Source organism: Mustela nivalis, assembly GCF_964662115.1.
Source record: "Mustela nivalis genome assembly, chromosome: 17".
NCBI classification, from domain to species: domain Eukaryota; kingdom Metazoa; phylum Chordata; class Mammalia; order Carnivora; family Mustelidae; genus Mustela; species Mustela nivalis.
In genome coordinates, this window is record NC_139036.1 from 56,673,369 (window position 1) to 56,684,209 (window position 10,841).

General features: G+C 44.0%; 1 long non-coding RNA gene across 1 annotated transcript; it reads right to left on the reverse strand.

Moving 5' to 3' along the window:
- Positions 1-7,574: 7,574 nt before the first annotated feature.
- On the reverse strand, positions 7,575-10,509 carry LOC309850832. The gene is made up of 3 exons (XR_014304458.1): positions 10,400-10,509; positions 10,188-10,310; positions 7,575-7,909 (listed from the first exon to the last, which is right to left on the reverse strand). It is a non-coding gene; the product is annotated as an uncharacterized lncRNA (long non-coding RNA).
- Positions 10,510-10,841: the final 332 nt, after the last annotated feature.

Consider the following 10,841-nt stretch of genomic DNA (forward strand, 5'->3'; position numbering starts at 1 on the left):
TTTCACGCCAAGTAGCATCAGTGTTTTGCAGGACAGTATTTCTTCCTGATTTTTTAATTGCATTTTCCCCATTAGTGCAATCGCTTTGACACACAATTTGAAAACATCATTCCCCCAACATTATTTTGAAATAAATACCAGACATCATATGATTTCACCAGTTAACATTTCAGACTGTATCTTTAAAAAGACAAGAATTTCCCTTTTAAACATTTTTTTTTTAAAGAGTTTATCTATTTATTTGACAGAGATCACAAGTAGGCAGAGAGGCAGGAGGAAGCAGGCTCCCCACTGAGCAGAGACACCCCCCCCCCCCCAATGCTGGGCTCAATCCCAGGATCCTGAGATTTAATTGGTTCCCTAGTATATTCCAAAGGTTATCGATCCACGAAATTTTTTATTGTTATTATTGTTATGACCATAAAACATTTTATTTTGTTTTAATAAATTTATTTTTAATTTTTTTAAAAATAAGCTCTATGCCCAACATGAAGCTCAAACTCATGAACCTGACATCAGGAGTTGCGTGCTCAATGGACTGAGCCAGCCAGGTGCCAACATAAAACACATTTTATATCTATCATTATGAACACATGGATTTAAACATATTCTTGGGGCACGTGGCTGTCTCAGTTGATAGAACATGTGACTCTTGATCTCGGGGTTGTGAGTTCAGGCCCCATGTTGGATGTAGAGTTCACTTAAAAACAATAAAATAGGGGGTGCCTGGGTGGCTCAGTGGATTAAAGCCTCTGCCTTTGGCGCAGGTCATGATCCCGGGGTCCTGGGATCGAGCCCCGCATCGGGCTCTCTGCTTGGCTGGGAGCCCGCTTCCCTTCCTCTCTCTTCACCTGTCTCTCTACCTACTTGTGGTCTCTGTCAAATAAATAAAATCTTTAAAAAAAAATACAATAAAATAGGAGTGCCTGGGTGGCTCAGTAGGTTAAGCGTCTGCCTTTGGCTCAGGTAATAATCCTGGGGTCCTGGGATCGAGGCCTGTGTTGGAGTCCTGGGATGGAGCCCCATATTGGGCTCCTTGCTCAGTGGGAAGTGTGCTTCTCCCTCTCTCTCCATCCCTCACCCTGCACATGTTCGCTCTCACTCTCTCTCAAATAAATAAGATCTTTTAAAAAATAAACGAAGGGGCGCCTGGGTGGCTCAGTGGGTTAAAAATAAAGGGCACCTGGGTGGCTCAGTTGATTAAACATCTGTCTATAGCTCAGGTCATGATCCCAGGGTCTTGGGATCTAGCCCCAAGTTGGGCTCGCTGCTCACTGGGGGCCACTTCTCCCTCTCCCTTTGCCTGCAGCTCCCCCTACTTGTGCTCAGATTAATAAATAAAATCTTTAAAGAAATAAAATAATTTAACATATTTGTTCTCTTTCAATCCATTCTAGTTAGTATCCTAATTGACACATTTCCCCTTCTTTGGCTAGGTGCCTATTCAAGTTGGCCCTGAATCCTTTTGACAAAATGACTAGTTTTCTCACTTGCAGGTGTAACAAGACATTCTAGGCTCATCACAATTTTTAAATAGTTTTATTGAGGTATAATACAGATATAATTGACTACATGTATTCCAAGTGAACAATTTTATGTGTTTTTTTTTTTAGGATTTTATTTATTTATTTGACAGACAGAGATCACAAGTAGGCAGAAAGAGAGAGAAGCAGGTTTCCCGCTGAGCAAAGAGCCCAATGTGGGGCTCAATCCCAGGACCCTAAGATCATGACCCAAGCCGAAGGCAGTGGCTTAACCCACTGAGCCACCCAGGCGCCCCCAATTTTATGTTTTGATGTGTGTGTACATTGCCACACAATAGTGAACATATGTCCATGACTCCAAAAGATTCCTCACCCTCTTTACTATCATACCTTCTTCTTCCCTCTTCCCCAGGCAATCACAGATCTGCTTTCTGTCATGTAATTTAGTCATGACAGTCATAAAATTTTAGTTTATAAAATTTTATAGAATTTTATATAAATGGAATTATACATGATGTTCTTTTTGTCTGGCTCCTTTTCCTCAGCATAATTACCCTGAGATTTATCCACATTGTGTGTATTATGAGTTGATTCCTTTTCCTTGCTGAGTAATATTCCCCTGTATGACTGGGCAACAATTTATTTATTTGGGTTGTTTCCAGTTAAGGGCTATTACAAATAAAGCTGCTGTAAATATTCATTCATAAGTCTTTGTATGGACATCTGCATTAATTTCTCTGGGGTATGGACTTTGGTGTGGAATGACTGGATCATAGGGTCAGTGTATGTTTAACTCTTCGAGATACTGCCCAATTTTTACAAAGTGATTGTACTATTTCACGTCCCTGCGTGCAGGATGACATTTCTAGTTCTTCCACATCATCAGTGAGGTCGTTCTTTATAAATCTATGTATTTTAACAGATAAGTAGTAAAATCTCACTATGATTTTAATTTGCATTTCCCTAGTGACTAAGGTTGAGTGCCTTTTTGTGTACTTACTTGCTATCCTTGTATCTTCTTGGTGAAGAATTTGCTCAAATCCTTTGCCCATTTTTAATTGGATTGCTTTGTTTCTTATTGTTGAATTTTGGGAGTTTTTCCGCTTTCTGGATATAAGCCACTTATCATTACATATGTAGCTTACTATTCTATATGTGGCTTGAAAAAATCATGTCTTTCAAAGAGCAGAAGTTGTTAATTTTAATAAAGTCCAGTTTATTGATCTTTTTTTCCCTTTACTGGATCATGCTTTTGTTATCATACTTAAGAATTCCTAGCCTAGCCAAAGGCCATAAGGATTTTTCTCCTACGTTTTCTAATAGAAATTTTGTAGTTTTACATTTTACATGTATGTCTCTGATTCATTTAGGGTTTTTTTTTTTTTTTTTTAAAGGTAAGCTCTAGGCCCAACATGGGGCTTGAACTTGTGACCTCAGGATCAAGAGTCACATGCAAGATGCCTGGCTGACTCAACTGGAGAATGTGTGACTCTTGATCTCAGGGTTTGAGCCCCACATTGGGTGTAGAGATTACTAGAAAATAAATAAATAAACTTTTAAAAAAAAGAGAGAGAGAGTTGCAAGCTCTCCCAACTGAGCCAGCCAGGAAGCCGTGGTTTCACTTACGTGTATGTGTAAGATATGGATTGAAGTATTTCTTCTTTTTTTTGGTTTTTGGGTTTTGTTTTTGCATTTGGATATTTCATTGTTTCAGCACCTAGGAGTCACTGTTTTTGTTGAAAAGTCTATTTTTTCCCCCGAATTGCCTTTTGCACCTTTGTTGAAATCAGCTGTTCACATGTGCACAACATTTTGACTTCTGCTTCTCTTCATTCAGTGTTAAGTGCTGATAAGCATTGTCCACACGGGAAAAGGGTAGTTAAAAATGTTAAGGTGGGGGGCGCCTGGGTGGCTCAGTGGATTCAACCTCTGCCTTCGGCTCAGTGTCATGATCTCAGTGTCATGGGATCAAGCCCTGCATCGGGCTCTCTGCTCAGCAGGGAGCCTGCTTCCCCCTCTCTCTCTGCCTGACTCTGCCTACTTGTGATCTCTCTCTGTGTCAAATAAATAAATAAAATCTTAAAAAAAAAAAAAAGCTGAAGGAAGGGTTTAACACCATTAAAAAAAAAAAAAAATGTTAAGGTGGGGGCGCCTGGGTGGCTCAGTCCGTTAAGTGTGCGACTCTTGACTTTGTCCGACTCTTGATTTCAGGTCAGATCTCCATCTCATCTTCCTGAGTTCGAGCCCTTCGTTGATCCTGCTTAGAAAAAAAAATAGGGGCACCTGGGTGGTTCAGTCGGTTATCGTCTGCCTTTGGCTCAGGTCATGATCCCCAAATCCTGGGATCAAGTTCCGAATCCGGCTTCCTGCTCAGGGGGAAGCCTGCTTCTCCCTCTCCCCACTGCGTGTAGTTTCTCTCTCTCTCTCAAATGAATGAATAAAAATCTTAAGGAAAAAAAATGGGGCATCTGGGTGGCTCAGTCGGTTAAGCATCTGCCTTTGGCTCGGGTCATGATCCCAGAGTCCGGGGATCGAGCCCCATGTTGGGCTCCCTGCTCAGCGAGAAGCCTGATTCTCCTTCTCCCTCTGCCTGCTGCTCCCCCTGCTCATGCACTTTCTCTCTGTGTTAAATAAATAAATAAATAAGTAAATAAAATCTTCTAAAATAAGAAAAAAGAAAAAAAAATGTTAAGGCAGCCCACAGTGGGCAGAACCAGGTGCAGAAATTTGACTTTCCGTCCTTTTTGAAAATGCACCCCACTTTGTCCTCCCTTATCTCCTCTAGCTCTTTGCTTGGTCATTGCCTTATATCCCCACGAAAGCCCAGCCTCCGTGTTATATCTCTGTTTTCATCAGTTTCCTGGACTGACGGCTACCTCTCCCCACACAATCTCCTCAGCTCGAGAGATCTTTGGTTCTATTTTGTTCTGGACTAGAGCGAGCCCCCATTTCAGAAGAGACTCAGTGTCATGATCTCTGTGTCAAATAAATAAATAAAATCTTAAAAAAAAAAAGCTGAAGGAAGGGTTTAACACCATTAAAAAAAAAAAATGTGGCCACCCCACACCTAAGCCGGCAGGACCTCAGCTACTGGCTAATTGCAGAGTGAGTTAGACTCAGGGAACTATACAGATCATGAGAACTGGAAAGACTCATGGAAATCACTTAGTCCTGCCGGGTCGGACGGCAAATTTCTGGCCCAGCTGAAATGAGATCCGTAGCAGGTGCCAGCTTTCCTGGGCTTACACCTTGGCTCCAGTTTTCGTGTATTTAAAATCTGGTCATTTCATTTCAGGTTAAATATGTTAAGTAAATCCTATCACGTGAAAAGAGAAACCGGAGAAAAACGTTTCCCGTCAGCATGGGGAAGTGAATCCTTCTGTGACCTCATCAAAATTTACCCTAAAGAGACCTATTAAAAGCTTCCTTGGACTTCCCCTGCCTCCTCAGAGGAAGTAAATACCCCCTTGGCCTTGACCAAATAGTGTCGGTATTTATCAACTGCCTCACTGATGATCTTTTCAATCACAGGGGAAAGAATCTCTTATTGCCCGAGTAGGCTGGTCAGCTGTGCCATCCAGAAGACCCCCCAAGAGCCAGGAGGTCACTCGCTGTGTCTCTGAGGCAAGGCGCTCCTTTCCCTGGGTTGCAGCTTCCCAACTATGAAAACAGAGGCATTGGATTACAGGCTGTACAGGCTGTCCAAGCTTTGCTGCTTCTATACCTCTAAAGGTCTAAAAATATCTGCATTTGTAGTGGGCGTTCAAGGGTTCTCAACTTCAGCTCATGATCTGGAATGCTTATTTTTTTTTTAAGATTTTATTTATTTATTTGACAGACAAAGATCACAAGAAGGCGGAGAGGCAGGCAGAGAGAGAGGAGGAAGCAGGCTCCCTGCTGAGCAGAGAACCTGATGCAGGGCTCCATCCCAGGACCCTGGGACCATGACCTGAGCCGAACGCCACTGATTCACCCAGGTGCCCCTGGAATGCTTATTTTAAAATGCTGATACCCCTCCGTAGGGACACTCATCCGGATCAAGCAGGTCTAGCTTGTGGGCCTGGAAATAAGGATTTTGGTTGGCGGTCCCTATTTGGATGGACATCGAATTAGGGGTACACATCTTAGCTGATCAAGGCTCCCCTTGTTTCTTTCCTCTTTCTTATGATTCAGGAGGAGATGAAGAGCCTCTGTGCCTCGTCACTTTTTTCCATCAAATATTGATTGAGGGTCTGCATGGCCAAGCACTGTGTTAGATGCTGGGGATCTAGCAATGAACAAATCAGGCTTTCTTCCCTTTTGGAGCTTTTTTTTCACTTAGAAATATGTATCTAAGGTTCCTTCATATCTCTCTGCGGCATGATAGCTCACTTGTTTTTAGTGCTAAGTAATTGTCCGCTGTCTGAACGTATCACTCATTCTCCTACTGAAGGGCATCTTGGTTGCTTCCACATTTCAGTGATTATGAATAAAGCTTCTGGAAATAGGGCACCTGGATGGCTCAGTTGCTAAACGTCTGCCTTCGGCTCAGGTCATGGGTCCTGGGATCGAGCCCTACATCGGGCTCCCTGCTCAGCAGGGGACCTGCTTCTCCTTCTCCCACTCCCCCTACTTGTGATCCCTCTCTCTGTGTGTGTGTCTCTCTCTATCAAATAAATAAATAAAATCTTTTTTAAAAAAGCTTCTGGAAATATCTGTATGTGGGTTTTTGTGTGCGCGTAAGTTTCCTTCATTTTTACTTGCTTATTTTTTAAGGGTTGGACTGTAGGTTTGAGAAAATCATGAAAAAGCAACAACTGATGGAGGGCTCTGGAGGAAGCTCTGACAGGCCACATGAGGCCAAAGATAGAGGCACGGCTGGTCAAGTTCCCTTTTCTGTCCTTTCAGATTTACTCAGCAAATGAGTCAAAGACCAGTAAATTAACCAAAGGGCAAGGGGGGAAAGCACAAGAAAGAAAGAGGATTCACTGTCCAGTAACTTTAAAGAGCTGATTCCTTATGCGTTTTAACTTTCTTCTGCTGTTCTTCTCAGTAGAGCCAAACATCAAGGGGTGTTCAGGAATGTCAATGTCAGCCCAAAGAGAAAAAAGCTTCCCAAGTTTGCTGGAGGGGTGTCTGGCTTCCAGCTTTCTGGTTTTCAGCATTTGGCTCTTTCTGATAAGATAGTCCACTTTCGTGGGTGACAGCACCTTACCTGCTACCCATTTCTGAGCTCCCCCCAGGTGTTCCATGTGAAGACAGTCTTCATATGGTGCTCAGAGGGAGAGTGGGTGCAGCTCTACCATGAAGGAAGGGCTGGTGTGTGCCACGTCAACTGCAGACCACCTCTTCTTCCTCCACGACTTCTTCTTCTTCTTTTTTTTTTTTTTTTAATTTAACAGACAGAGATCACAAGTAGGCGGAGAGGCAGGCAGAGGGCGGGGGGAGCAGGCTCCCTGCTCAGCAGAGAGACCGATGTGGGGCTCGATCCCAGGACCCTGGACCATGACCTGAGCTGAAGGCAGAGGCTTAACCCACTGAGCCACCCAGGTGCCCTCTCCACAACTTCTAATCTCACCAGACTCAAGGAGCACTGCTTCTGAGACGGTCGAACTCGGATGCAGAGTTGATGATAAAAAAGTGAACAACCCAATAAACAAATCAGGGTTAGACATTTCACAAAGAGAGAAACAAATGGGTAATAAACAAGCAGAAAAGCACCAACATCATTAGCTGAAAGGAAGCGCAAATTATATCCGTAATGAAATACCAGCACACATCCGCCAGAAGGGCTAAAATGTAAGAGATCCATGACATCAAATGTTAGCGTATCTGTGGAGCAACTGGAACTCCTGCACGCAGCCGGTGCGGTTAAGAAATGGTACAAACAGGGCGCCTGGGTGGCTCATTGGGTTGAGGCCTCTGCCTTCGGCTCAGGTCATGATCTCAGGGTCCTGGGATGGAGGCCCACATCGGGCTCTCTGCTCAGAGGGGAGCCTGCTTCCTCCTCTCTCTCTGCCTGCCTCTCTGCCTACTTGTGATTTCTGTCTGTCAAATAAATAAATTAAAAGAAAGAAAGAAAGAAAGAAAGAAAGAAATGGTACAAACATGAGAAGAGGTCAGGCAGTTTCTTATTAAATTAAATATCTACACATCCGTGACCCAACAATCCCACTTCAAGGTTTATCCAAGGGAAATGAAAACATGTTTACAAAAAGATTGTGTAAGGACGTTCAGTGCAACCCAGACTGGAAAGATCTGAGATGCGCATGGACAAGAATGTATAGGAAGTGATACATCCAGGCCACGGACTGCCAGTCAGTGATAAAGGGGAAAGAATGACGAATAACCACCACAAGATGCATGTCTCAAATATATCCATGTCTTCTGTTACATTCTGCTCTATTCATCCAACTCTTCAGAGAGCAGAATTAGATCGTCCAGAACTTGGAGTGGAAAAAGAGAAAGCGGTAAGATACAAACCACCACGGAAACCCAAACAGTCCTGATTCTATAAGAGAAAATCACATGCTCCTGCCCCCTTACCTCCAGCCTCAGCGGTAACCATTCCCTTGTAATGCCCTGCGCTTGATCTGGTGGGCAAGTTTGATTCTTCTAGAATTCAACGTCCTTTGTGTACACGTGTGTGTATATGTGTACGTGTATAATTTGCTATTTAAGATAAAAAAATTAAAAATATTTTATTTTTAAGTAATCTCTATACCCAACGTGGTGCTTGAACTCACAACCCTGAGATCAAGACTCACATGTTCTATGAGTAAGACAGATAGGCTCCCCATTTTCAACAATTTTTTAAAAAAAAGACTTTATTTATGTTTTTGAGAGACAGAGAGAGAAAGCATGAGAAGGGAGAGGGGCAGGAGAGGGAGAAGCAGACTCCCGGCTGAGCGTGCAGACTTTTGAGGGGCTTGACCTCACCGCCTCATAACCTGAACTGAAATCAAGCATCAGAGGCTTAACTGATGCCAGTTAAGGTGCCCCTGCAAGGTAGATGAACCTTGAAAACATTCAAAGTGTTTTGAATGTAAAAGTGAAAGAAGTGAAAGAAACCAGACACAAAAGGACTATTGTATGGTTCTATTTATATGAAGTATCTAGAATAGGTAAATCCATAGACATGGAAAGTAGGGTAGGGGTTCCCAAGGGCCAGCAGGAGGAGTGGGATGGGGAATTATTGTGAAATGGATACAAAGTTTCTGTTTGGAGTGATGAAAAACATTTTAGAAATAGTGATGGTTGAAAAAAAAAAAGAAATAGTGATGGTTGTACAACATTGCAAATGGAGTGAATGCCACTGAATTCTATACTTAAAAATGGTTGAAAATTGGGGTGCCTGGGTGACTCAGTTGGCTAAGCATCTTTTAAAAAGAAAGATTTATTTATTTGAGTGAGAGAGAGTGAGCAGGGGAGGGAGAGGGAGAGAAGCAGGCTCCCCACTGGGGGCAGAGCTGACACAGGGCTCAATCTCAGGACCCCAAGACCACGACCCAAGCCAAAATCAACAGTCAGATACCCAACCAACTGAACCAACCGGGTGCTCAATAAATATATCTTAAAAAAATCTTAATTATCTTAATTATAGCATGAATCAGAACTTCATTCTTTTATATGACTGAATAATATTCAATTTCCATGTATATACCACATTTGGTTTATGCATTCACCTTTTGTTTTAAATTTATTTGACATAGAGAGGTCGCAAGTAGACAGAGAGAGAGGGGGAAGCAGGCTCCCTGCTGAGCAGAGAGCCCAACATGGGACTTGATTCCAGGACCCTGAGATCATGACCTGAGCTGAAGGCAGAGGTTTAACCCACTGAGCCACCCAGGTGACCCTGCATTCATCTTTTGATGGACATTTGAATTATTTCCACTTTTTTTTTTAAGATTCTATTTATTTATTTGTCAGAGGGAGAGAGAGAGAGAGAGAGAGCACAAGCGCGGGGAGATGCAGGCAGAGAAAGAGGGAAAAGCAGACTCCCCGCTGAGCAGAGAGCCTGATGCGGGGCTCCATCCCAGGACCCTGAGATCATGACCTGAGCCAAAGGCAGATGTTTAATGACTGAGTACCCAGTTGCCCCATTTAAAAAAAAAAAAATGTTAATTTGAGAGAGAGAAAGAGAGAATGCAAGTGGGGAGGGGGCAGAACGAGAGGGAGAGAGAATCCTCAAGCAGATTCCCTGCTGAGTGGAGCCTGAAGCAGGGCTCCATCCCAGGACCTCGAGATCACCACCTGAGCTCAAATCAAGAGTCAAACACTGGGACGCCTGGGTGGCTCAGTTGGTTAAGCAGCTGCCTTCAGCTCAGGTCATGATCCCAGCGTCCTGGGATCGAGTCCCACATCGGGCTCCTTGCTCCGCAGGGAGCCTGCTTCTCCCTCTGACTCTGCCTTCCACTCTGTCTGCCTATGCTTGCTCTCGCTCACTCTCTCTCTGACAAATAAATAAATAAAATCTTAAAAAAAAAAAAAAAAAAAGAGTCAAACACTGAACAACTGAGCCACCCAGGCACCCCAGATGTCATGTGCTTCTGCATTTACAACTTTCTCTTCTTTCCCTCAGCGTCTCTCTGAAGCCTGTGTTCCCCCTGCCCTCCTCCTGCTCCCACGCCTGTCCTGAGATAGGTCATTGGTCAGCTTCCTCCACGTTTTGAGCTCCCTGAAGGTTGGCGTTGGTGACCTTCCCATTCTCTCTGTCTCCAGTACCTGGCACAGATCCACGTTCATCTGCTCCATAGCCGGGGCGCCTGGCTGGCTCAGTCAGTAGAGTGTGTGACCCTCGATCTCGGGGTCATCAGAGTTCGCGGCCCATGTTGGGTGTAGAGATTACTAAAGACAAAAAAACAAAAAAACTTTGAAAAGAAAACCAAATTTTCAGTGGTTGGTACTGTGGAGTGTAGGGATGGAAGAAACCGTACCCCACTCTGGCTTCAAATGTGATGATTTCCCTCTTCCACATCTGCCTCCAGTATTTATAGACCGGGGAATGTGGGTGGGGAGGAGGGTTATACTTGTCCGAGAGCTGAATGGGGAGAGACTGTGAGGCATCTTTGGATGTCTTTTTTTTTTTTTTTTTTTTTCTTGCTCACCTTGGGTGTGTCCCCCTGTCCCCTCCTTGAACTCTGGAGAAAAAGAGCAGTCAGGGAATGTGGGGGAATGAGCCCTTGGTAGGCACACAGGAACGGCAGGGTATCAGGGTTAGAATCAGCCACAAAGAGAGGGACAGAGCCCTACAGGAGCAGCGTTAAATTCATCAAAGTCCAGGGTAGGCTGTCCAGGGCTGGTCTGGCAGCTGTCCTCACAAACTTCCCAGGGGCACAGAGTCTTGGTTCACCACGCCAGCACCCTAGGCGTGGCCCT